This window comes from Austrofundulus limnaeus, unplaced genomic scaffold (assembly GCF_001266775.1).
Source record: "Austrofundulus limnaeus strain Quisiro unplaced genomic scaffold, Austrofundulus_limnaeus-1.0 Scaffold116, whole genome shotgun sequence".
Lineage (NCBI taxonomy): Eukaryota > Metazoa > Chordata > Actinopteri > Cyprinodontiformes > Rivulidae > Austrofundulus > Austrofundulus limnaeus.
This window is the reverse complement of record NW_013952518.1, coordinates 912,459-937,254: the sequence shown is the minus strand read 5'-3', so window position 1 is coordinate 937,254 and position 24,796 is coordinate 912,459. Positions and strand designations below refer to the sequence as shown.

Here is a 24,796-nt window from a genome sequence, read left to right as displayed (position 1 = left end):
GTCCTTGGCTCTTGGACAACTCTTATGATAATTCTTTTCACTCCTCTGTCAGAAATCTTGCGAGGAGCACCTGGGCCCCAACAGTGCTCACTGGAACCTTCAGAAGTTTAGACATTCTTCTGTAACCGATGCCATCATTATGCTTTGCAACAATAAGGTTGTGAAGGTCAGATATAAATGCTGAACTAAACAAACATGTCAGATAATTATTTAATCTGCTCTGATTGCACAACAACTTCAGAATCAACATGGTAACATGTAGCATCTATGTTTAGCTAATTCTGTTCTGTGCGGGTTGCATCATGACCGTCCATGTATAAATATCAGAATTGATGGTTAAAATCTACATCGTGAACATAGCTTTAGTAATGTGAATCATTTATTTTGTTTGCACCATAGAATGATCCATCGCTGATTGAAAAAACAACAACTTTTTTTTGCCACTGTTACTTTTTACAATGACACTAACAAGCTGAATCAAATATTATTAAGCTACAATCTAGAAGAAATGTAAAAAATGCAGATCCAAATGGAAAACAAGAGAATTAAAGGTGCATTTATTGAGTTTGCCTACACCACTCTGTCTACAATAATGTAAACAGACAAAAAAAGATGCTTGAATTAAACACCCAAAATCCTTCACATTAAGGATGGATTCAGGTTTTTCTTTCCATTCATCACTTGTTTGTCCTTTTGGTCACTTCTGCTGCAGACGTGCATTAATGCATGTAATTTGATGGATAGTGATGGCTGATAAATGTCACTTCTCCCTCTAATGATGATTAAAATTGATTACTCTGTAGCTGCAATAAACCAAAATGATTGACAGAACAATGTCATTTGTGTGGTGTGTGTGTGCATGCAAATGGGCACACACTCTCATTTGCTTGCATGTACGCATTTGCACTGTTATGTATGTTTCTCCATAAAAACACATCTTGTTTACTGCTGTTAATAAATTGTGTGAATGTTTGCACATGCTGGATTTACATTGTTTGTGTTGTAAAATGCACGGGCAGTAATAAGTTCAGATGGCGCTGATCTCGCCTGCTCTTTACCATCAATCTGTCTCCCTCCTACTTGCCGTTTGCGTGCATCTCCCCGCTGTCTGGCAGCTTTGGCAGCTCGTCAGGTCTGCTCCGCTCAAACGCCAATCAAACCCCCTCCGTCCAAGCAAATAAGCAATTAATCATTAGCATCCGCAAGCAGCCGATGCAAAGGAGGCAAAGAGGAGGGGTGGGGAGGGGAAGAAAGAGGTATCTGGGTTCATTGGGTTTGAATGTAGCCACACCCATCTCACTTACACACACACACATAAATGCACGGTTCCCTGGTGAATTCTGTGCCGGTGACCATATAACATGGGGATTATCTTCTTAATCAGTCAAAGGATAGAAATATGGAAATGAGATTGGGATGGACAATAAAAGGAAGAACTAAGATTGTACAATATGTTGACAATAGAGCAAACTATTTATTTTTAGGCTCCCACTTTGATTGAAATGAGTAAAACAGGAAGAACTGCATGTAATTCTCTGATTATTTACTTAACACTTTTAAACTGAGGTTCTGTTTGCAGCTATTAGAATAATGTAGTAAAACCGTTGAACCAAAATTGTTTATCTGTAGTGGTTTTTGTGAAATTAAACATATTAAAACATGAAATGAAAAGATTGAAACTTGAACAAATGTAAAAAGAAAAACGTTGGTGTTTGCATCCTCTGCACTTTTCATTCATTCATTTTATTCATCATGTAAATGATGATGCATATAATACACAATAACATTAACATAAATGGATAACACAATAAAGCATAAAGCTTATTTCCATTGTGGTCCAAATGGCACAAATTCAAGTTTGTTCTGAGTGTGGGTTGGACACCAGAGGTCATGGAGAGCAGGAAGTTTGGGAACGTTAATGTCTTTGTGGTTTTTTTGCAAAAAAAACGGGGATCTTTCGGCATCTTTAGGCCAGGATCTTTAATGTGCACCGAGGTGGTCTGCAGTCGAGTGTGAAACAGTCAGGATGAGAGTGAGCTTAAGTCTGAGGCCATATGMGTGAAAGGATGAGTCTTTATGTCAAATGGGGGAGTTCAAGTGTCGTGGTAGATCCCAGATATGAGCGACTGAAATGAGCTCTGTGTAGGGTGTCCGGCCTCAGCCTTTTCCAGGCACTGGAACGAGATCTGAGCACAGACCCAAAACTTGCTGAAGTTTGAAGATGATCAGTCCTCTCTGGCCTTGGAACACCTCGGCTTCCTTCAGGAGGAGCAGGAGAATATCGCTGAGAAGAAGAAGGTCTGGGTTTCTCTCCTGGACTTATCTCTGCAGCCTCACTAACAAAATAATACATTTATGATAGTTGAATTATTGATATCAGGATGTTGTCATATAAACAATAGTCTTTGCAAAATCCAAACTTTTAAGTTATTTTGAATTGTAGTTAATGGATGATTCTATAGATATAAGAGGGATGGGTAAAAAAACTTAAGTTTATACTTCTACCCACTCCTTTGAACGTGTGAATAGAATTAACCATTGTTCTTCTTTTGTTTACTTTTTGTTTAAAATGTGTTTTCTTTTGTATAACTATTTTTTATTACATTACGTTCAATAGAGTCAAACTCCTAACCCCGACATCTTGTCTTTTTATCATTTGTTCCTTCTTTGTGGATGAAGCAAAAACCCTTTTAATTATTTAGCTTTAGAGGTGCTGGTAGACTGGCTTTTAACTGTGGACACAGCCTTGACTGATTACTAACCTCATGAAAAATGAGTGGAATCACATGATTTTACACAAGAAATGTATTTATTTTTCTCAAAACGGAAGAACTAATAGCACGTGATAAATGTGACTGATACTTTTATCTGTTTTGAAACAACCACTCAAGTTAATACAATCGTCATTTTGACAATAAAGTAATATTATGACAAAACACCTGCACATGATCACCTCCATTGCATGGTGTTTGATGTCAATAGCTCAAAGGTTGCGATAAAGAGCTTTATCTTGACTGTAAAGACCAAACTTTCAGTTTGCATAAATAGCTGTCATTTCTCACAATCTATTGTTTCCTGACTGTGTTTACTCAGCAGCAGACGGAGATAACAGATTCAGCGATGCTGACCCCTTCGAACRGCCCCGGAGAGTAGATTGTCTTCACTTGCTATCAGTAGATCTTCTTTTGTTAGCGGAGGTGCTCAGGCCATCCTCAGAGCCCTTGCAGATAATGTCACATATCTAATTACACGCAGGATGCCTCCGTTTTATTCTTATCGGGGGCTCGGTTGTGGCTAGTGATGGTTAAGTTAATAATGTAGGCTTAAGATGAGTTGGATTAATCCCTCGAGGCTATTATTACAATGTCTGATGTCTGAATGGGGAAAAAGTGAAGGTTGTGAAATTATTGTGACAGATTTCGTGTCAAAACTCACAAAATCGAAAGAATGCACACCGCCCGCTGACTTGAATGACTTTCAAAATAAAGTTATGCACAATTTCATGCAGTATCACAGGATGTCACATTCAGAATGTTTTTGAGTTATTACCACGTGAAATTTTAGCATAAAATGTGTAAAACTGACTGAATCATAACCGTGGCTGTGTTAGCATATGTTGATGAGTTGTAGCAGACATCTTGAACCTTCAAAATAAAATCATCATCGTCTGTCTTTCGCCTTTTGGCAGCGGGCGATAAGTAAATCCTATTAAAGTAGACTTATATGATTTTCTTTCACACGTATTACTTACACTATATGAACCTGAGGCCCCCCTCCACTCCCCTGAGAAACATGAATTAATAAGTGACCGTAGTGTGTGCACCAGTGCACCCCTCGATGTGATAAGTTGTGATAGCTGGTTCTCCTAACAACCACACACACTATGTCGTATTCTGCTTGTCACAGAAGCCACAACCCCTGACAGTTTTTCCAAGAAGCTAGTGGCACAGCTCCTCCTCCTCCTCACAAACACACAGATCAGCCGCATCAATACGCATGTGTGTGTGTCCCTTGTGTGTTTGTGTTTACAGCAGCCGGTCGCACTGATTTTACCTACCGTACACGTGCCGCCTCACACCTCACACCTCACGACACGTCGCCTTCAGCCAAATGGCAGGGCGCCTCCCACTGACGCAAACAAACGACATCAGGCTCCGCTCGCTCGGAAATGTGTCGCACGTCTACATTCCTGATGCAGGAATATCTGTTGTATGGCCACACATGTGCTCAGTGGCATGTGAGGAATGAAGCTTTCATAGACAGACGGACGCGCTCTTGTTGGTATCTGATGAATGCATGATAAAAACCGGCGGATAAGGTGTGGTATTTCTGGTTTGACATGCAATATACTCTTGTTAAATTCTAATCAGACAGTGGAGACCCATTATAGAGCATTGAACAATAAAGATAAGACACTTCCTGTGTGCTTTTGTTGCCGTTGGAAGTTTTTTTCAGTATTCGGTGCATGGGGAACGTTTCACCATAAAACACCTGGTTATAATTTGAAAAGACAACTTGATGCAGCAATAAAATGACCATCCGGATCTTTTGAAGTAGGGTTCTGTGAAACGTTTACAAACTATTAATGTCTTACCTGTTGCAGATAGCTCTTTGAGCAGCCTGAGTTTGGAGATTTTATTTTGACTGGATTGTTGTGCAAGTGAACTCTCTTTTCTTTGAGACAGAGTTTTTCAATTTGTTTTGCAGTCTTACCTTACAATAAATATGTTTATATGATGTCATATTTTTAAACTTCAGTTTTTTTGTTTTTAGATATTGATCCCGAGAGAAACTCAAAACTGAAATCAAAATGGAGTAATTTCTGACACTGGAATGAGACTGAAACAACCCGACTTAGTAACATCAAAGATCAATTCACAGTTCACTGCTTCTCCTATCAGTTCAATAAAGATAAAGAGTCTGTTATGAGGAAACCCAAAGATAAGACGTTGCCTCCGCGCGAAATATCCTGCTTTATTTGTCACCTCTCCGAGTATAAAGTTTAGAGATTAGCTTTACTGGCGTCCGGAGGTATTTGCTTTGAGACTGAAACACGCAAAGCCATCAAGCGAAGGTTATGGCACCGTATCTGAGGCGTGCGTTTTTGTTTTCACTGAATGCTCGAGCTGTGACGCATCCAGGGGAGCTTTAGCCTTCAACTCGCCGCGGCAGAGGCACTCCCCAAAGTGTTTACTCTGCTACAGTATTTGCATCTGAGGCTTTGAGTGACAGCTCGCTCGGATAATTTGATATTTAAAGACAGAAGTTCAATTTTTATATTTCAGCTGCCCACTCTGTCTGGATCATTGTCTTTTTTTTCCTGCCTCCACTCTGTCTGTTTTTCTTCTATTCCCTCGAGCAAAAGGGGACAGCTGCTTATCCCTGATAAACGCCTGGCATTTGGCACGGCGAGAGCAGGGAGAGATGGGAGACAGGGAGTGGGGAGGAATGAGAGAAAGAAAAAAAAAAGTGAGGGGTGTGGCATATTGATCGAGAGGGTGGCGAGGTGGGGGATTAAAGAGCGCAGATTTTTTWATTTTTTTTGGCAGCGGTCACCCATTAGAATCGGAGGAGAGGGGAGGGGATGAAGAAGATGAGGTCTAAACGTGACCTAGATTCCTGAGCGCCCAGACATAATAGGCAGAGCTTTACCCCACGTGAACTCCCCCTCCCCTTTGAACCCCACCTCAGTCAAAACAATAACAGTGAAGAGGAGCTGCAGGAGAAGACGCGGGGGCCAGTTTGGGGGATGGTTCCAGCCCACCACCTCTGCAATCTYCTCCACACAGCAGCTGCGTCGGGACCCAAACCTCTGGAAATTCCTGGAAAGAGAACTTGAGGAATGTCGGAGTTTGTGTTTGAACAAACTTCTGCTGGGGGTCTTTTTCAACACCCCCAGCTCTTTTACGGTCTGCATTACATCTTTGGCTTGGAAAGAAAATAAGACTTTACAAATAGAGAGGATGTAAAGCAGTAAGAGTGTGGTTTTAGAACATACGTGCTGAAAAAAATAAATTTTTGGACATACAATGGTACAGTAAATAGAAGAAGAGTTTAAGAAGAAACGCCAGTGTAAGAATGCTGCTTTATATTTTTAAGCAGGCTGTGTCTTATATTATTTCTGGCGACCATCAGTGTTTATAGTCCAGCAGTTTATTTAAACTACAAAATAGTCCACTTTATAAAACTGCAAACTCTGCAAAATAAATGCTAACCTAAGGGAAATAACATTCCAATCATTACTTTCTCAGACCTTTTAAAACTTTTGAACCATTTTGAGATCAAATGGACAATTATTCTAAAAACAAATTATTTAAATGTCAATCTGCCCACTAAACTGTAACGTTGTGTAATCCCCCTCTTCCCTGCTCCCAAATTATATTCCTATCTGTGTGACATGATCAAAGTTTTAGTCTGGGTCTGTGTTTGTTTCACCTTTCTGTCTGTCTGCTGTTCTCTGTTTCTTATCTTGTAGCTGTTGCCTTGGTTGCAGTGTCAGATCCAGACAGCCATTTTGATGTGAGCCGTCTCACCGGGATGCACCACGTGGTCTGAAACCATCCCTGAGCGTCCTTGTTGACCCACATGTTTACATTTTGGACAGTACCTGTCTGATCTTTTAACCATCTTGAAATGCAGTCGGTCTTATTATGCATATATATTTTTAAGAGCAGATAAGTGTGAAAATGTAAAAGGGAGCCTTTTTAKTTTGTTTTCAAAATGATGCGTTCATTTTAATTTTCCCTTTTAATTATCCGTTTGCCACTACTTCAGTTACAGTAGGTGGAACCAGGTGTGTTCACTCAAACTGATCTTTGAAAAACTGCAATACGGTATATGCTCAGTTTATCTGTTCTGTACAGGCTAAAACCACCTCACTGTGTTGCAACTAATTGGCAAATAACATCTCCAAAATGTCTCATTTTAAACACTTCTCAGTTTTGTTAGAGGGGTCCTACAACCCTTCTCAATTTTGTTACTTTTTTTAAAACTTGTCTTAAACCCTTCTCAGTTTTGTTGCAAGCATCTTAAACTTATCTCAAACTTTTCTCACTTTTGTTGCAAGCATTTTAAATTGGTCTCAAACTTTTCTCAATTTTGTTGCAAGCATCTTAAATTTGTCCCAATTTTTTCTCAATTTTATTGCAAGCATTTTAAAATCTCAAACTTTTCTCAATTTTGTTGCAAGCATTTTAAACTTATCTCATAATTTTCTCAATTTTGTTGCAAGCATTTTAAACTTATCTCAAAACTTTTCTCACTTTTGTTGCAAGCATCTTAAATTTGTCACAAACTTTTCTCAGTTTTGTTGCAAGCATCTTAAATTAGTCTCAAACATTTCTCAATTTTGTTGCAAGTGTCTTAAATTTGTCTCAATATTTTTCTCACTTTTGTTGCAAGCATCTTAAATTTGTCACAAACTTKTCTCACTTTTGTTGCAASCATCTTAAATTYGTCTCAAACTTTTCTCACTTTTGTTGCAAGCATCTTAAATTTGTCTCCCTTTTCTCAATTTTGTTGCAAACATTTAAAACTTATCTCAAAATTTTCTCAATTTTGTTGCAAGCATTTTAAACTTATCTCGAACTTTTCTCACCTTTGCAAGTGTCTTAAATTTGTCGCAAACTTTTCTCAATTTTGTTGCAAGCATCTTAAATTTGTCTCAAACTTCTCACTTTTGTTGCAAGCATTTTAAACTTATCTCAAAAATTTCTCAATTTTGTTGCAAGCATTTTAAACTTATCTCAAACCTGGGCTTCTTAAAGTTGTTGGAAAAACTTCTTGATTTAGTTTCCGTAAGGTATAAAGCTGTATTTTAACCCATATCTGGAGCTTTTTCTGTTATCAAAAAAATTCAGGGCTCCAAATGTCCAGGTCTAAAAACCATGCAGATGTTTATTAATAATTGTAAAAGAGCTGGTTGAAATTTGCAAATTTTCATTTCAAATTTGAACTCCAGAAGATCAAATCATAAATGTCTGGGCAACTACAGTATCAAGGTAAGACATAGGTGATAAAGATGGACATAAAATACAGTTTTGAAAGCCATACACACAAAAACAGGTTGAGATGCAATTTAAGGTCACAAACAGATTTTTGCTCACAATTTTGAATAGCTGTTCAATTTTTATACCGTTTTGTATTGTAGAATAAATTTTATGTAAAACATTTAAAAGTTGACATCATATTTGGATTTTTCAAGTGTTTTTCTTGTGATTTTACACGAGAAAACCATTTTTAAATCTCTATTTTCTGATGCCATTTCACTTTGAGTGGTGTTTTTTACTCTTGAGTGGAGAAAAAAAGGCCTGTGTGCAGTATTTTTCTCAGTTTAGTCGGCTGATATTCTGAACCAAAAATGTTGGTTTTTGGTTGAGTTACCACAGGCAGATCACAGGAATATTTGAGAACCCAAGGTCAGTGGGTTGGTTAAACAGAATTTGGTAGCGACCTGGGATGGGGAGTTAGTGAGTGCAAGCGTGGGAGGATTGTGGGTTTGCTGTGCAGGGGAAAAAGGAAAGAAGAGAATGAGGCAGGCTCGTCCCGTAGCCACTATAGCGACAGGGACCAGCCACTGGATGTGCAATGTGCAATCATTTCAAATAGATGCTCTTCACCAATAATAAGCATTTTGCACTCATGTAAAGTGACAATTTGCGCATAAATACCACCGCTGGACAATGTGATGGTCTATTTTTATTTTTGGCTTCACCGGGAAGAGGCTGGTTGTAAAAGGAGAATGATGAGCTTCATGGTATTTACTCTAGTCAAACACAAAACCCTTCATACCACTCTGAGTGAAGTTAAAAAAAAATCTTTACCTGTATTTTTTTTTATTTTCAGATGATTGTTTACCAACTGCTACAAAACACAATGCAGTCATTATGCAAGTGAGAACGTGGGTATTAAAAAGTACCAGAGATTTGAAAAGCGGAGAGGAAGAAACTGTCAAGCTGCCTGGTGCAGTGAAAACATAAAATTACCCTTCGAGCTCAAGTGCTCACCCAAGACCAAGCTATTGTAGGTGCTGCGCTCAAACAGCCGAATCCTTGCAAACAAACACTTAAAAAGCGTGTGATTTCAGCTCTAAATTAGTCTAAACAGAAACTAATATAACCTGAATGCTAAAAATAAAAACACAGCCGGGATATAAATAATCCTAGCAACTAATGTCAGGGACACTTCCTCCCTTTGTTACACACAGAGAAGGGTAAAAATAAAGAGTGGAGAGGGAGAAGGAACGGAAATGGGCGGGCGAGATTACATTAAATAAAGCCAAGGGAGAGACAATGTAGGCAGTCGAACAGAAAGCGTGTGAGAGAGAGTTCTAACTTAACACTTGGAAGATAATGATGTGGTCCTGTCATGGAGAAGAAGAATGTGACAACTTTCCCTGCTTCTCTTTAAGACACAAAAGATGAGTAGCTTGAGGCCAATGAGGCCAGGCGGAAGCGTTAATTTCGAGCAACAAAAGAAGAATGGAGTCAGGGAGGTTTGAATGTTAGTGGTGGTGTGTGTTTGGGTAACAGGGAGAAGAGGTGAAGGAATGAATAATAAAAAGTGGGAAATCAGTCAGGGGTGCTGGTTCTCCATCAGTCATTGGGCAACGCAAGCACTCAAACCTAGGGTCAGTTTAGAGTAGCTACATTTCCATTGACCATGAAAATGCGCAAATTAGAATTTCAAAAATAAATTTGTTCAATGGAAACACGTCAATTTTGAAGAAAATTACGTTTTTTGACAAAATGTTTTTGCGCTAGGATGAGGTGGTATTTCAGCCATATCGAAATTGGTGTTTTTCGCAAAACTGCAATGGAAACACTTTGTTCGCATCACGGGAGTCATGTGATCAACAACCGGCTGTTTCTACTGGCGAAAAAGACGATGACGAAGAAGATAACAGGAAGTAGAAATAGTAGTAATATCACAAAAGTAGTATAAAGTAGTAAACTCACCGACTAAAATTTCCCAAAAAAGCATACGTAGCCACTCCCAAGTAGGGACTTGTCTCTGGAAAGCCTTGATAAAAGACGCCGACATCTCCCCTGATGATGAGCGCTAGTGTCGTGGTAGCAATGTGCCATGTGTTTACATCCATTGCCGCCATGTTCATAATGACTTATCATGAGAACAAGTGTATTCACGCGTGACTTTAATAGCATTTCTTACTTAATGGAAACACCGCAGTTGCGAAACTGTGTTTTTCGACATTAACAGAATATCGACAGTTTTGCGCACATTTGCAATGGACACAGCTAGTGTCCATGTATGTATTGCATGTATTCCAAACCGGAATACTGTACGTGCATTCGTCTCATGAAAGCTCCCGACTAGGAGGGTCCATCTTTCTGCAGGAAATGCCTAATTTGCTCTGTTTAGTTTGAAGTTTTACACACATCATGATGTACTAACAAAAAAAAGTTTGGTGCCCAACACAAAGGAGAAGCGTTATTCTTAGATAAAAGCGGAACTTGCTTTAATATCCACACTCAAACTCACTGAAGCTGAAAAAAAAAAGTCAAGGAAATGAAATGATGACATAATTTGACTTGATTTTAAAATATGCAGCTTGGTGACAAAAATAGCACCACAAAATATCAACCAGGTCTAAAAATATCTAATCGTCTGACTTCCCATCAGAAGTGTGGTTTTTGAAGTGACGCTTCCCAGCAATCCATTTTACTAAACTGGGCCGCTGATCAAAAATAATAAAACTTTTTGCATGTGGGAGTAAAATAAGGTTTCATTTCTGTAAATGAAAGAATAAAAGGAGTCTTTGATCTATTTGGGGCTATACTTGGAAGCTGCTCAGGTCCATGACATGGCTTGACATGGGGTTGGAGGGGACTCTCTCATTACAGAGCTTAAGTTTGCAAAGGCTGTTATTCCCTAAGCAGAGGTTGGTTGGTGGCACATTGAATAATGGATGATTGGACCCAGATTCTCTTTTTTTTTTTTGAGACAAAAAGGACTTCTAGAAAAGGAGGGGCTGCTCAACACTTGTGGCCTTGGTGACATATATGAGAAACCTTCCAACATCACCAGCACACACAATAAAGAGCATTGTGATGAAAGCCCAGACAAGATCACACATCTTTTCTCTAATTGCCTGTGGAGGCATTTTATTGACAGAATGCATTCCTTAGCCCCCTGCCCTAACCATTAACCATCGCAACCGAATGCCTTTAATCCTAGCCCTGACCCTTATCATGACCTAAAAATAACCCTAAAACCAAGTCTTAATCCTGAAAAATGTCTTTGCACCCAAGGGAACCACATTTTGGTCCTTATAAGTAAAAAGATTTCCATAGGTTGGTTTCAAGCCAAGTTTTGGTTTCAGTATAGAAACACACACATATGCAAAGACTCTGAATAAAGCCATATGTGCATAAACCCATTTGACAGCCACTGATTAACAGCCAGCAGCAGGTGCAGTTGGCAGAGGAGGGAAACGTGCATGTGTGTTTGCTCATATGAAATAGAAAACCAGGCTGCTCTTTAACCACTGTATGTATGAGCCACAGTAATGCGTCCTTTCCCCCAACCATACATTAGCTGGTCTAAAACAGGAGCACAGGGGGATAACTTAGATGGCATACAGGAAAACCCCCATTAATCTCTCCACCACATGAAGAGGAGAGAAAAAAAATATCTGAAACACGAGGACTGGCTTTGTGATATAAAATGTACAGTCTTTTTTTTTTTTTTGCAAATAACACATTTAAAAGCTTTGATTGTGAACCATTTTATTAAGCTGTCTTGAAGTGTTTCTTTTATGTTGTTAAAACACCTACTGATCTTTTGTGGGAACAATCTGCTCATCTTCTGGTTACATGTTAATCTGTTCTTTTATCTCTTCGTCTTGTCAGTTGATGTGAGAAACTCAACCATGCGAAAGCGGAGAGAATCCAAGCTAAGACAAGACACTTGTCGTGATGCATGTTTTGAAACTTAGTCAGTACAGCCTGAACCTTTGGGAATGCAAAGACTGTCCAATTCCCCTCAGGCTGCCCTGTCACCCAGTGTCACAAACAAACAGGGCCTGTGAGTAAATTTGTCCTGGAAACTTCACTATAAGCAAACATGTTGAAAGAAGAAGCTGATAAGGGTACTGGTTTGCAAAACTGGATCCAAATCGAACCAAACACTTGTATTTTGCATAGATTTAAAGGATTTTGTGAGTATCAGTTGCAGTCAGAAGTATACAGTACATACACTCATGGGCATAAATGGCATGTTAATTTTAATATTTTATTTGAACCATTTTTACCAGGGTGTGTTGATTATACAAGAAGCCTTGTCAGTGATTTAAAAAAATAGAGTGCACAAGTTTAAATTATTATGATTTATTTTCTTATCCACATAAGGTCAAATGATAAAAATAGACATACATACACTTATTTGATTAAACGTTTAACAAGTTGAACTCCAACCACTTGATTTTTGCAGCCATCAACGAGCTTCTGGTATACTTTTGGCCAATGTTTGAACATTCTTCTTGGCAGAATTGGTAGACATCACCTAAACTAGTTGGTTTCCTGGCATGGAATTCACTTTTAAGATTAATCTACAAATTATTTATAGGACTGAGGTTGGGTTTTTGGGAAAGCCACTCCAGAAGCTTAATTTTAGCCTGTTTTTTCCCCATCAGAAACCAGTTCTAATGTGTGTTTGGGATCACTGTCTTGTTGAAAAACCTAAACGTTTCAACCTTTTAACTGTTGATCCGATGTGAAGCTGAATAGTTTGGAAATAGTCCTTTTTCAGTATTTCTTATACTTTGTGCAGTCAAACCTACCCATGTCCGATGTATGGTAGAGCGTGTTTTGGTTTAAAAGCCTTACCAAGTATACTTCTTGTCATTGTAGTCAAATAGTTCAGTCTTGTTTGAATACAAAACCTTTATAGCAATTTTTGGTTGAGATTGACAAGACTTCTACTTGGTCGGCTTCCTCTCAGTCCATCATGATAAAAACATTGGGGTTCCAGCAGTTTGCAGTTCATGTCAGACTTCAGCCTTGGTGGTTTCTTGGTTGGTCCTGAACATCTTAATCCCTTATCAGTCTTTGTTCCACCGGTGGGCAAAAATGGTGCAGTTTCTGCCTTTAAACGTTTCCAGATGCTACCAGGGGCTTTTACTTCGAAAACTGAGGTGTCAGACCACTTCCTCCGGTTCTTACCTTTAGTTTTACACCCTTATAAAAAATGTCAAAAGACTTTTAAGGAATTTCAGGGGCATTTTATTTATTTGAGAGTATCCAGTTATTGCTGTCAAACTACTAGCTGCAGTCAATAATAATCATTAACAGCCTTATGAAGTTAACAGACACTCTGCAACTTAAATCCACCTAAATCTTTTAAAAAGTAGTCCTGAATTTATGTGATTCTGTATGAATAAAAACACAGATTCCATTTAAAGATTAGACCCATAAATCCAAATACTAGGTTTCAGTTTTGTTATGAAGTTGTTGACACTTTATAGGGCCAATAACAACATTTCAGTCAGCGTACACCAGCATCTGGCAAACCAACAACATGCCTCTGATGTGTTTGGTATTGGGACTAACTGTACTATGTGTTTACTGCTAAACAGTGGCACTTGAACTGTTTGTGCCCAAAGACATCTTTTTCCCCTGACATTCAGGTTCATGTTGTGGTTCTTCATTTTTTAGTTTGTTTTTTGATAATAGTAATGACTCAGAGAAAAATCAATAAACAAAGCAACAATACAAGGTACTACACTTGTGGGGCAAAATGACAGTTGTTCAATTTTACCAGCCTGAATAAAAGACAACTGGACATTCTGTCTTGATGTTTTGCTTTTTTATTTTTAAAGGCTTTAAATGTGTTTGAGTAACCTTTACTCAGCAATGACTGAATACTTAGTGTTTGCAACCTAGTGACCTCATTGTTTTGTGTGACAAATTTTTGCGAATCTCTGCTTGTTTTTGTGTGCACGTCTTGAAAACTGTCTTCTATACCATTTTTGTATCACCTTGACTTGCCTCGTCCCCATTTAGCAGCCACCCCTGTTTTTATGATTTAGTATTTTAATATTATTGACATATTTGAGACCCCGCATGAATGCCGTTCACATCTAGTCCTTACCACACGCATCCCAGTGAGATATTGGTTTTAACTGGTCATTGCTTACACACCAGTGTTTTCCCACTAACCTTGAAAAGCAGACAATAATTCCCACAAAAAAACATTGAACCAGGCATCTAAATCACCAGGATATTATGGTAATCTAATGGAGCTTCACCACAGAGAGGTAATATTAGGCTCTACCTTCCCTTCACCTACCTGGGCTCCAGGGATGCAGCCATGCATCCCATGAGTGAGTGATCCATGTTGATGGAAAGTCATTACTTAGCACCCCGCTGAACTCCTGACCCCACCTCAAGGGGGGGTAAAAGACCCTCAATGCAAGGTCACAATCAGCTTGTGGTTCATCAGGCAAATGAGTTACCTCCATATAGGCACATATAGACAATGTGCACACACATAATACACGCACTTACACAATGGCTACAGCCCAAAGAGGATTCGATATCATATGCCTTAATCGGCCTCTAAGCCTGAAGTGAAGGSGGGTCTCTGCGATAGATGAGCTTAGAGAGCTTCAATCCTGTTTTATCTGCTTATATTTTCTGCACTCATAACTTTTGGGACTTAAAACAAGCCGGGGTCAAGTTAAGGTCAACCTTTSGATGACCTCAGAAAGATATGTATTATCTGAGCTGAAATAGTGATACTAGAAGGCATTATTCACACTGTAACTCCTTCTAGTATTATCTTTTTTTTTCTCGCCAACTTCGGGGAAAAGATTTGTCATCTTGGAATTTTCATTCATCATTGTGGAATAATGTACAATGTGAAATTCCCCGTGAACACACACACACATTATACCCACAAAGATTTATTTTCCCACCTAGCAACATCATCTCCTGGGAGCCTGTTTAAACAAGCATCAAACAAAACAGAGGTGAAAAGAAAAAATAAAAAGCTGAAAATTGGATCACAAAGTCTCACCATTTTCTCATCCGCCCCCTTCTTATATTGCTTCATATAAGACAGCGGGACCCTTTTTGTAGGCTGTATCTCAGTTCAGGGGCTGCGTCCTTCGAAGTCCGCATTTGTCGGCTGCTTACGTCACTGCCCCGCAACAAAGGCTGTCCTAATTTGTGGACTCCTTCTCATGCATCCAATGATTGTGGTCTATATCCTGAAAATGAAGGCTGGATTTTAGTATTCTTCCCGGCTGAGGGTTTACCAATCGATGTTTGGAAATTCATCATGGACTGAAGAATTTGTTTTTAAATGTAGGTTTAGTAACTTAGCTGATGACATTTATATTGCAATGAGATGTTAAATAAAAAGATAGTGGAGCTAAACCCAAACCTTGAATGTTTTATTATTTGGTCACGCAAATATTTGTCATGCAAAGGCTAGACCATGTCATTGCACTGCCGCTTTATGCAGCCTACCCGGACCGCGATGTAGGTAGGCTGCAGCCCCCGAATTGAGACACAGCCTCTGTAGTCTTCTGAAAGTCATGCTTAACCAACTGTGGACCCCCACAAGGACAAATTGGAGCCAGTGTTTAGAAATGATGGGATATTGCCTTGAAAATAGAGATAAATAGATGTGGTGAGGCTCTCAAACCTCTATTGGTCCTTGAGGCTGTTATGGACAATTTGTCAATTTTCATTAGCAGATCTTCATTCTGCTGTATCTGTTTTCATAATTTACTTTTCATATTAGCTCCCCTACATACACAGACACCACATCCATGTGCAGGCCCCTGCCAGACTTAATGGCAGTATGGTCAGACCCAGTAGCGGCAGCTTACTACTCTCCCCTGAGACCTTCCTGTGACCTTRTAAGGGGGCACGAGGCACGCTTCCTGTCATGGACCAGGCAAAACAAATTGCTCCCCATACATGTTCTCCCTGCAAGGCCGGATACAAACCAGATGTGAATTCAACATGAATAAATTACATTTACAAAAGCATGAATATTTAAGGACAGGCGTGGAAGGGGGATGGTTTAAGAGATGTAAAGGGGAAAGGGTCTTAGAGAAATCCACTTGTGAGTGCTTTAACTCGCTACACAGAGATTAAACATTTCTGTGTGGCGCGGACTGAGAGTTTATTAAAAAGCMCATTTGACAACACTCTCTTGCTTCTTTAACTGCTTCCATCTCTAATTGACCAACAAGAAAAGTCTCTAATCCTGACCCAGAAGARCATAAGCTGACAGGTTCGGGGGTAGGCGAAGGAGTGTGTGGTATTGTGTGGGTTGAAGTGATGAGACGTGAGAGATAAAGCAAAATAACACAACTGAGTGGGGAAAAAAGTTTACACGAAGAACAAAGAAACGCGCTAGAGAATGTGAGAAGCCTCAGATGAAACAAAAACGCCCGGAGAGAGGAAGAGAAAAAGAGAGAGGAAGGCAGTGAACTCATTAAAAGCTTAAGCTGCAGGATAAGGCCGAACGGCAGCCCGGGTGAGGCAGGGTTAACTATTCTGAGCCACGGTTCCTCCCCTGGGATCTGGAGTGCACACTGTGCTCCACACAGAACTTATGAAGCTAATAAGATTGCAGGTGATTTCTGTCCACTTCACTCTCTCCCCTGTTACATACAAGACAGGGTCAGGTCTGATGCGGTTGTTAGGACTTCATAAAGTCAGACTAAATGTTCGGGACAAGGCATAGATTCAGATTCAGGAGAAAACTTTAAGGACTTGGCTCAAGAGCATTGTTGTATGATTATTTTATTACAAATCAAAGTGCTGAACTCCAACACAACTTCTGAATTGGATGCTCTTTAATTTTCAATAAAATACTTAACGGTTGTCTTCCACATTGTGCAAATGGCTGACGTCATTTTAGAATTTGCAGTTTTGGTCATGTCTCTAGTCTGTTGCCAAGAATCCGCATGGCCACGGACCCTCCCTTGCATGCTGCCCGTCATGCATGGCACCTATGGTCCTCCCTCGTCCAAGCGCCAGGAGCCAAGGCTTGACCACTTCGAAGGCTTGATCTCCCCTCTAGCCCTGGCTTGGATATGCCCGTTTCCATTGTCCTTCCAAGATTTCCTGATGAGCATGCTGTTTTATTCATCAAGGGTTTTGAATTGCTCTTAGTCTGAGCCCTCCCCCGAGCCCTGTTTGCCACTGGAGACCCTACCGGGGGCTAATGCCCCAGACATAATAGATCCAAGGATCATGGGGTACTCAAACCCTTCCACACGTTAAAGTGGAGATTCTGCAGAGGGGAGGAGCTCCATCATCTTTGGGGAGCTCRTTGTAGAGCCGATACTCCTCCGCACTGAAAGGAGTCAGTTGTAGTGGTTCATCTAAATGGGATGCCTCCCATTAGAGGTGTACTGCGTGGGGCACGTACCACTGCTAGGAGGCCCCAAGGCAAATCTAGGCATCACTGAAGGAATTATGTATCCTCTCTGGACTGGGAATGCCTCAGGGTGCCCCAGAATGAGTTGGAAAGTGTCGCTGGTGAGAGGGACATCTAAGTTTCCCTCTTGAGTCTGTTGACCCAACTACGAATAATAGGAAGAAGATAGAGATTTGGTCACTTACCCAGATTTCTGTGAGTACAAAAAGGGGACACACGTTATTGATCTCTATATGCGCTTATGTTGACAGGTGATTATTTAAATTCATTTGTATTACTATAATCTACTCATCTGTTCAGAATTTGATTTAAATAATGGTTAGGATTACTGAGGGGCAACTAAGGGGAAAAAATTGAAAAATTATTTGAAAATACCCTTCTGAGTTCCAAGCTTTAGTTTCATTTTTTACTAGTTAGTAGGACTACATAAACTAAAATAAAAATAAAAAATCTYTGAACTCTTTGAAGATGCATGTCACTTGCCACCTTGTATTCCACAGCTTGAAAAGAGGGTGTTATGCAAAATCAAAAATCCCTGAATCTGCTGTGGTAGCCATTTGGAGCTGCCTAAATGCTTGCTGGTACAAAGCTCTGCCTATTTGTACCCAGCTCCTTCCTGGAGCACAGTCTGAAGCCGAGCTCCCACCCCACAGAGCACCCTTCTCTCCAAGCATTGTTTGAAAATGTGCTGAAGTGGGAGTGTCAGAAATGGTAGGAGGTTCTTTAAGAGATATAGGCCAATTTCAAGGTGTTTAGATAAACTAGGATGGGAAGTCAAACTTATTTTTGATATATACGGCATTTTCATAACAACTGAAGGTAACATAGTTACTCGATTGGGGTATAATTGAACTATTTGCCTGAAAAATACATAATACCGCCCCTTTAAACCAAACTCCAATGCAATCGGTTAACACTCTAAGTACTGTACTACTATGTCACCAAATTTTAGGCTGGAATCTGAAAATTACTTTTTTCTTTCACATTTCCATGTTTAGCAACAATTAGCTGTGAAAGCCATCTTTAATCCTGTTGACTCATCAGTTGTAGATGTTTATCTAATGATTTCTGAGAGTTTCTGTAAAATCTGTCCAGTGGTTTTGGAAATATTTTATTAATAGACAAACAAATGAACACACATGCAATTACCACTTGCCTTTTAGTAGAGAATGGTTGGTTAAAGGTCAGAGTATGGCTAAGACTAGTATAGCTGAATAAACTAATATATAAAGGTGTGTGTCATGGGTATAAAATGGTAACGTTGATCTCGAGTCATCAGTTGGATGTGACAAGTCTAAAACCGCACTTTGCATTGTACATGACCTAAATAGTCTACTGACTGGTTACAAACGTGTAGAAACAAAACATAGCATTCTTTTTAAAAGAATTGTGTCGTTCAAGAATTTGTTATAGGACATATTTGTGAGCATATTAAAAACTGGTTAGGTGTTTTTGAAAAAAAAAACCCTTGTCTTATTTTGTACATTGTCTGTCCTCCACATGCGACTTTTGTGACTGTCTCGGTGTTTATTTTAGTTTTCTTTTATTATTCTTTTTCCACTTTGTTAATCTCAGACTCTTTTTATATATCTCCATTCTTCAATTTTTTTTCTCTCAGCTTTTCCAGACAGCGGTCTTTTACTGCATGTTGTCACTCCTCCGCCTCGCTTTAGCCATAATTGGCTGCCTGAAATCATCCTCGTGCAATCCTCGTGCACGCTCACAAACACATACGAGAGAGACCGCCAGACTGAGATGAGGAGACAGAGAGCGGGAGCAAAAAGTGAGGCTGGGAGAAAGGAAAGGGAGAGACAGCTGCCGGCGCCTGTGTCTGGTCAGTGTCTACTGTTGATTTTGGTTGTAGTAATATTTAGTTTAAACACCAATAGGCAACCGCATGTAAATGTCAGAGCGCCTTAAATGGGTGCTCTGCAGCATGAGGCCTGAAAGGCAATGAGAACCTGCTGGATGCAGATGCACAAACACACTGAATCATTCCCACTGTAAACAAACTGAAGGAACCGGAAGGATCCGGTAATAGCCTAATACAATGCAGCGATAAAGTTGGAATAAATCTCGAGCGCTGAGTTGGCTTTGTATAAAAAAAATGATTTGGACAAATAGCAGGAGAGGTAAGCTTGTAATTGCTCAGAAAATGCAACATGACAGCTAATGAATTAAATTGCAATGCATTTACTTTTTATAGGTTCTAGGCAGACATTTAGAAGTGCCCTGCAAGCATAATTTTAATATAACTTGAAATGCTGCAGGAAGGGGTCACCAATGATGATTTAAATCATCCTATCCAACCTAAAACCATCCAATCATTCTCTTTAAACTTGTTTTTTGTCTTAAGGCTTTGCAGGACTCCTACTTAGTGTTTTTTTATACTATGAGAAAGAGGGAGTTTGCTTGGCCTAGATTTGTCTGCCCTTGATACTTCTGGGGGCTGTAACAGGAACATAATGTTATCAGTGCAGATTTACCTGAGCAGAGTCCCTCAGATACATAAATGGGTCAGAGGGATGAAAGGATGAAGGTGCTGCTCAGGTGAACAACAACCAGACCTCTACAGTGTGATGAGTTTCAGTTGGTTGGATGGGGGAATTTGTATAAATTTGATTATCCATATGTTAAAACAGTTTTCTTTTATCCCCTGTCCATAGTCAAATGTCAAAATATAGACATATATTTCCCTTTTTTTGGAGACAGGTTTGGTCAAATCATTAAAAGTTACATAAACACCTTAAAGCCACGCCCCCCTCTTCACCTGAGTGTCCAATACATGCGGCCGCAGATCAGATGAGACAACAACAAAGTCGATCATCGAACCGCGGCCTAGGGTGTCCTGGTGCCAAGAGCACATATGGACACCCTTATTTTTGAACATGGTGTTCGGTATGGACAATCCATGATGAGCACAGAAGTCCAATAACAAAACAACACTCGGGTTCAGATCAGGGGGGCCGTTCCTCCCAACCACGCCTCTCCAGGTCTCACTGTCATTACCCGCATGACCGTTGAATTCCCCCAGCAGAACGAGGGAGTCCCCGTTGGGAGCGCTATCCAGCACCCACTGCAAGGACTCCAAAAAGTGTGGGTAATCTGAGCTGCTGTTAGGTGAAAAGGCACAAAAAACCTCTAAACGGATTCTAAAAATTAGTGGAAGCTAACGCTAACCGCTAAGACGACTGTCACACCTCTTCATCTCCTTTTAGTTAAAGACAGGTGGGACTGACACAAACCTGTTGTTAGTTTTCTATTGATTTAATCTGAAGGTGGGCGGGATCATCTGTGGCAAATCTACCAATCCAAGCCAGAGTTATGGCTTATGGCTTGGGATAAATGACGTAAAAATAGACATAAAAATAGAATAGAGTTTTACACTTGTGAATTTTTAGTAGACTTAAAATTAACAGAATATAATTCAGTGGAAGCTATTTGGTCTACTAACAGTTTCCAAACCTAACAAACAAGCTTATCCACTGAATGAGAGAAGTTAGTTTTGCTATTAGCAGATTAGCGGAACTGATCCAAATTTTATAGAGGTTCATGCCAACACTTTTATAAAACTCATATTGTTGTCAGTAAGATTATTTTAATAGAATTTTATAGTAATGTGTAGGAATAAACAGCAGCACCTAGCTGTAGCATGGTTTGCATAAAATTGACACTTACCATTAGCTTGCAGTAACAGGTAAGATATTGTTTAAAACTTTACAAAACTCTGCTTTAAAATGTCAGAACTATGTCTTTAACCTCAAACTAAAAAGTGAGTTGGCTATGATAAAACAAAAACACTAATTTACAGGAATTACTGACATAAAATACATAATACATAAAATAAAACAACTAAAGTGTCAAAATCTGTGAGTTTGTTAAAATGCAACAGAAGTTTGTGCTTCAACTAAATGTAACTCTAAATCTTAGCATTTTTTCTTCAGCAGTCTAGACGTGTTTCTTTCGACACCCCCCACCCCGCTCGGATCAAACCCATTCTGCCTTTTAAATCGGCCAAAGATAGCACTGTTTGGCTTCTGAATTCAATCTGCAGCACACAGGGGGTCATTTTATGCAACACAATGACAGCCTCGGACATGTCGGCGTGCCTGTAAAGCAGTTGGTCCATCTGTGCTCGGCCCAGTTTTTTTGGGTTATGTGGTGCGATTCCAAACCCCGTTCTCAAAGGGGACAGACAGACAGAGTCGCTGTGTCTGTCTGATGCTGGATAAATATAGCTGTGACATTCAAAAAGCCTGTAGTTTAGTTTGTCAATTCATTTAAGGGAGGCGCAGCAAAATCAGAAGCCCCAGAAGTGAGTAAACTCACAAACCAGAGCTGAAATGAAGAAAGTGGCAGGGTTGTACAACTGAAGTAGATTTAAAAAAAAGTCATAATTTGAAGTAAAATAAGCTTTTAACGAGAAGTGGCAAGCAGCTGTTTTTTGTCAAACCTTGTAAATAAAGTTCTGACCAATCCAAAAGCGTTTCATTAAAATCTATGGAGTGGTTCACGAGGTAATTTGCTTTTAAAGTCACACAAGCACAGACAGGTAAAAAAACATCTACACATTTTTTTTACACAGGTATGCCACTAATTGTTTTTTTTTCTTATGTCATAAAAAAGGGCATAACCTAACGCTCCAAAGGGGGTCAGCTTAGTTAAAGGTGTGCTCATATTAGCCACCAGTCATCTAGCCTAATTTGGCTCAGGAAGAAAGAAAACTGCAGCTTCTGAATTTTTATGGGAAACGGAGCAGGAGCATTAACGAGACAACTGATAGGAAAAGTATGTTGCTGCGAGGAGGAGGGGCCAGAGTGTTACACATCGCAACATCTCATGTTTCGATAGAGAGGAATACTATATATATATATATATATATATATACAGTATATACACATACATTCTGGTTAAAAAGGTGTTGAAAATCTGTTTTTACCTTCGTGTTATGCAACTTTAAATTAGCCTGGAAATGGACCAGCTTTCTTTGCTCTTTCAGCTAAAGGCTACACTGGAGGGGCTCATAAAAGAGCTAACTGGTGAGCTTGTTTGGCTTCTTTCTCATAAATCTGTCACCAAAGATTGCTGCATCTGTCAAAGCAACTTCGTAAAGTGAAGGATGAAATGGTGTTGTGTTGGGGAAAAAAAATAAAATAATATCCAGGTTAGTGTGTTCACCTTGRGGGAGGATGGCCTCTCTGTGCCTGATGCTGAGTTTGTGAATGAATCAGGGCTGGACTGAGGCCACACAGCGGGGAATTATAATAGATTTTAAATATATTCGTTGCAAAGTATGAAATCAACTATAACTATATCAAACACTGCAGTTTGAAAGAGTTTACTCCAGTACCTTTCCATTTATATGGATTTGCAAATCTGAAATAATGGTCCACACTTATTGTAAACAAACTAACAGCGTAGTTATATCAATAAAGACAAGAAAGCCATGTCTCTGGGCTTTCAGACAATGTTTTAAAGGAGACATATGATGTTTTTAAATCTTTCTTTTTCACATTTAAATCTTTCAGTTGGGGTTTATATAAAGTGGAACTGCAATGCTTTGGTCTAAATTCCTCCTTGTTGTAACTCCACAAACCCCGCCCCTTTTCTGGGGTGTGTCTCAGATCAACTCATTTTGAGGTTGCCGCTTCCCACTCCACCCCCTCCAGCTTCCATAGTGGTCCACTCTAGTTTGATAGAGGATTTTTTATGACTATATAGAGGCACAGAAACTTTTTATTAACAAATTAATTAAAAGATGTCGATAAGGGAAGACTTGTCCATCCAGCAATACATGTTGGAGCCAGAGTCTGACCCAAAGCCAGAGGAGAATGAAGACCACCAAACTGTAGCTGGTGAGTCCAGAAATTACTTAGTAGAATGACGAGAGAGAGAGAGAGAGAGAGAGAGAGAGAGAGAGAGAGAGAGAGAGAGAGAGAATTCAAATTTTCTGCACTTCGAGAGTCCAAGTAGACAACAAAATGTATTTACCAGCTAAAAAAGTGAATTTTGCATATGTCCCTTTCAAGAGCCTTATTATGTTTCATAGAGATGGAGATATTGATAGAAATGTTGTGAATTACTTATTCTGACACGCCGGCACATCACCTGTCTCAGAGAGGTTAATCATCAAAAAAGGACTTTATCGTAAATGGCAGCCAAATCTTTCAATGACATTTGAATGCTGCAGATTTGATGTAGTCGGTTTATGAATCACCGGTGATTTGCTTCATCAAGTGTACACTGGTGTGTCAGAGTTAATAAAGAAACCATAGCTACAGTGTGTTTTGTGAGTCATAGTGTTGTTGCTGTATGTTTAGGCAGCTTAGGCGAACACCAGACAGGGATATCCTCAGGAATCAGGACACTCCTTGGACCAACTTCTACTTTGGCCTTAAAATCTTAGCTTCATGTTTTTTTTTTAATTTAATTTAATGTTTTATTTTTGGGGCAGATTAGCTGAGCACACCCTGTACACTCACAGTCTAGGTTGCACAACACAGGAAAAAAACAGAAGCATTTGAAGCGTTGATGCCAATCAGATTTTACTGTGGCAACAAGRCCTTAAGTCACATGCAGTCTAGACTTGGGTGAAGAACATTATTACTCAAAGTTTGACCTTTTGGGTAGATGTGACTTCTTGATTTTTTTGTGATGGAAGACACATTTCAGTCTGGGTCACTGCAACGTCTTGACTTGTCTTTTTCAACTGTTCTGCTGCTGTGTTTGGGATCCTGTTGCATCATAACCCATTTTGCTCCAGGTTTCAGCTGTCAGACGGATGGCCTCACATTTAACTCTAGAATACTTTGGTCTACAAATGATTTTGTGGTCCACTTAGTGACTGTAGGTTTCCCAGGTCTTGTTGCTGCAAAACCAAATCATCAACCTTCCACTAATGTTCTTAGCAGATAGAATGAAGAGTTAGAATATTTACTTATAATACACAACTCTATGTTTAGAGAAAAACAAACATCTCTACTTTGGTCTCATCTGTCCAGAAATGATTGTTTTGGTTGATTTAATCAGATGCAGAGGTTCCTTTTACGAGCTTTCAATAGTTTTTCGGAGACCTGATTCACACATTGGTATATTGTACTTTGTGAATCTGACATTTGGATTTTTTTTTCTTATTTTGATTATTGTGTGTGAATAAACTGAAACTGTTGTATGTAACATGCATGTCTTCAATCTGTGGAAGGAAACCAAAGTACCTGGAGAAAACCCACACATTCATGGGGAGAACATGCTTTCTCCATCTAGAAAGACTCCATGATAGATGGAAATCCCATGACCTCACTGAGAAGCAATAGCTCTAACCACTGTTCTGCTGTGTCACCTCTTTATACCTCAATACATCTTAATTCAAATACTA

General features: G+C 39.5%; 1 long non-coding RNA gene across 2 annotated transcripts in view; it reads left to right on the top strand.

The window, feature by feature from the left end:
• LOC106521811 (uncharacterized) overlaps positions 1 to 19,206 on the top strand; it is a 116,363-nt gene extending 97,157 nt beyond the window's left edge. The window contains exon 4 of one of the 2 annotated variants that reach the window (XR_001310716.1): positions 19,040 to 19,206. This is a non-coding gene — a long non-coding RNA (uncharacterized LOC106521811). Of the gene's footprint in view, positions 1 to 6,475; positions 6,694 to 19,039 lie in introns of those variants that run through there. The other variant, XR_001310717.1, reaches the window with a different exon arrangement.
• Positions 19,207 to 24,796: the final 5,590 nt, after the last annotated feature.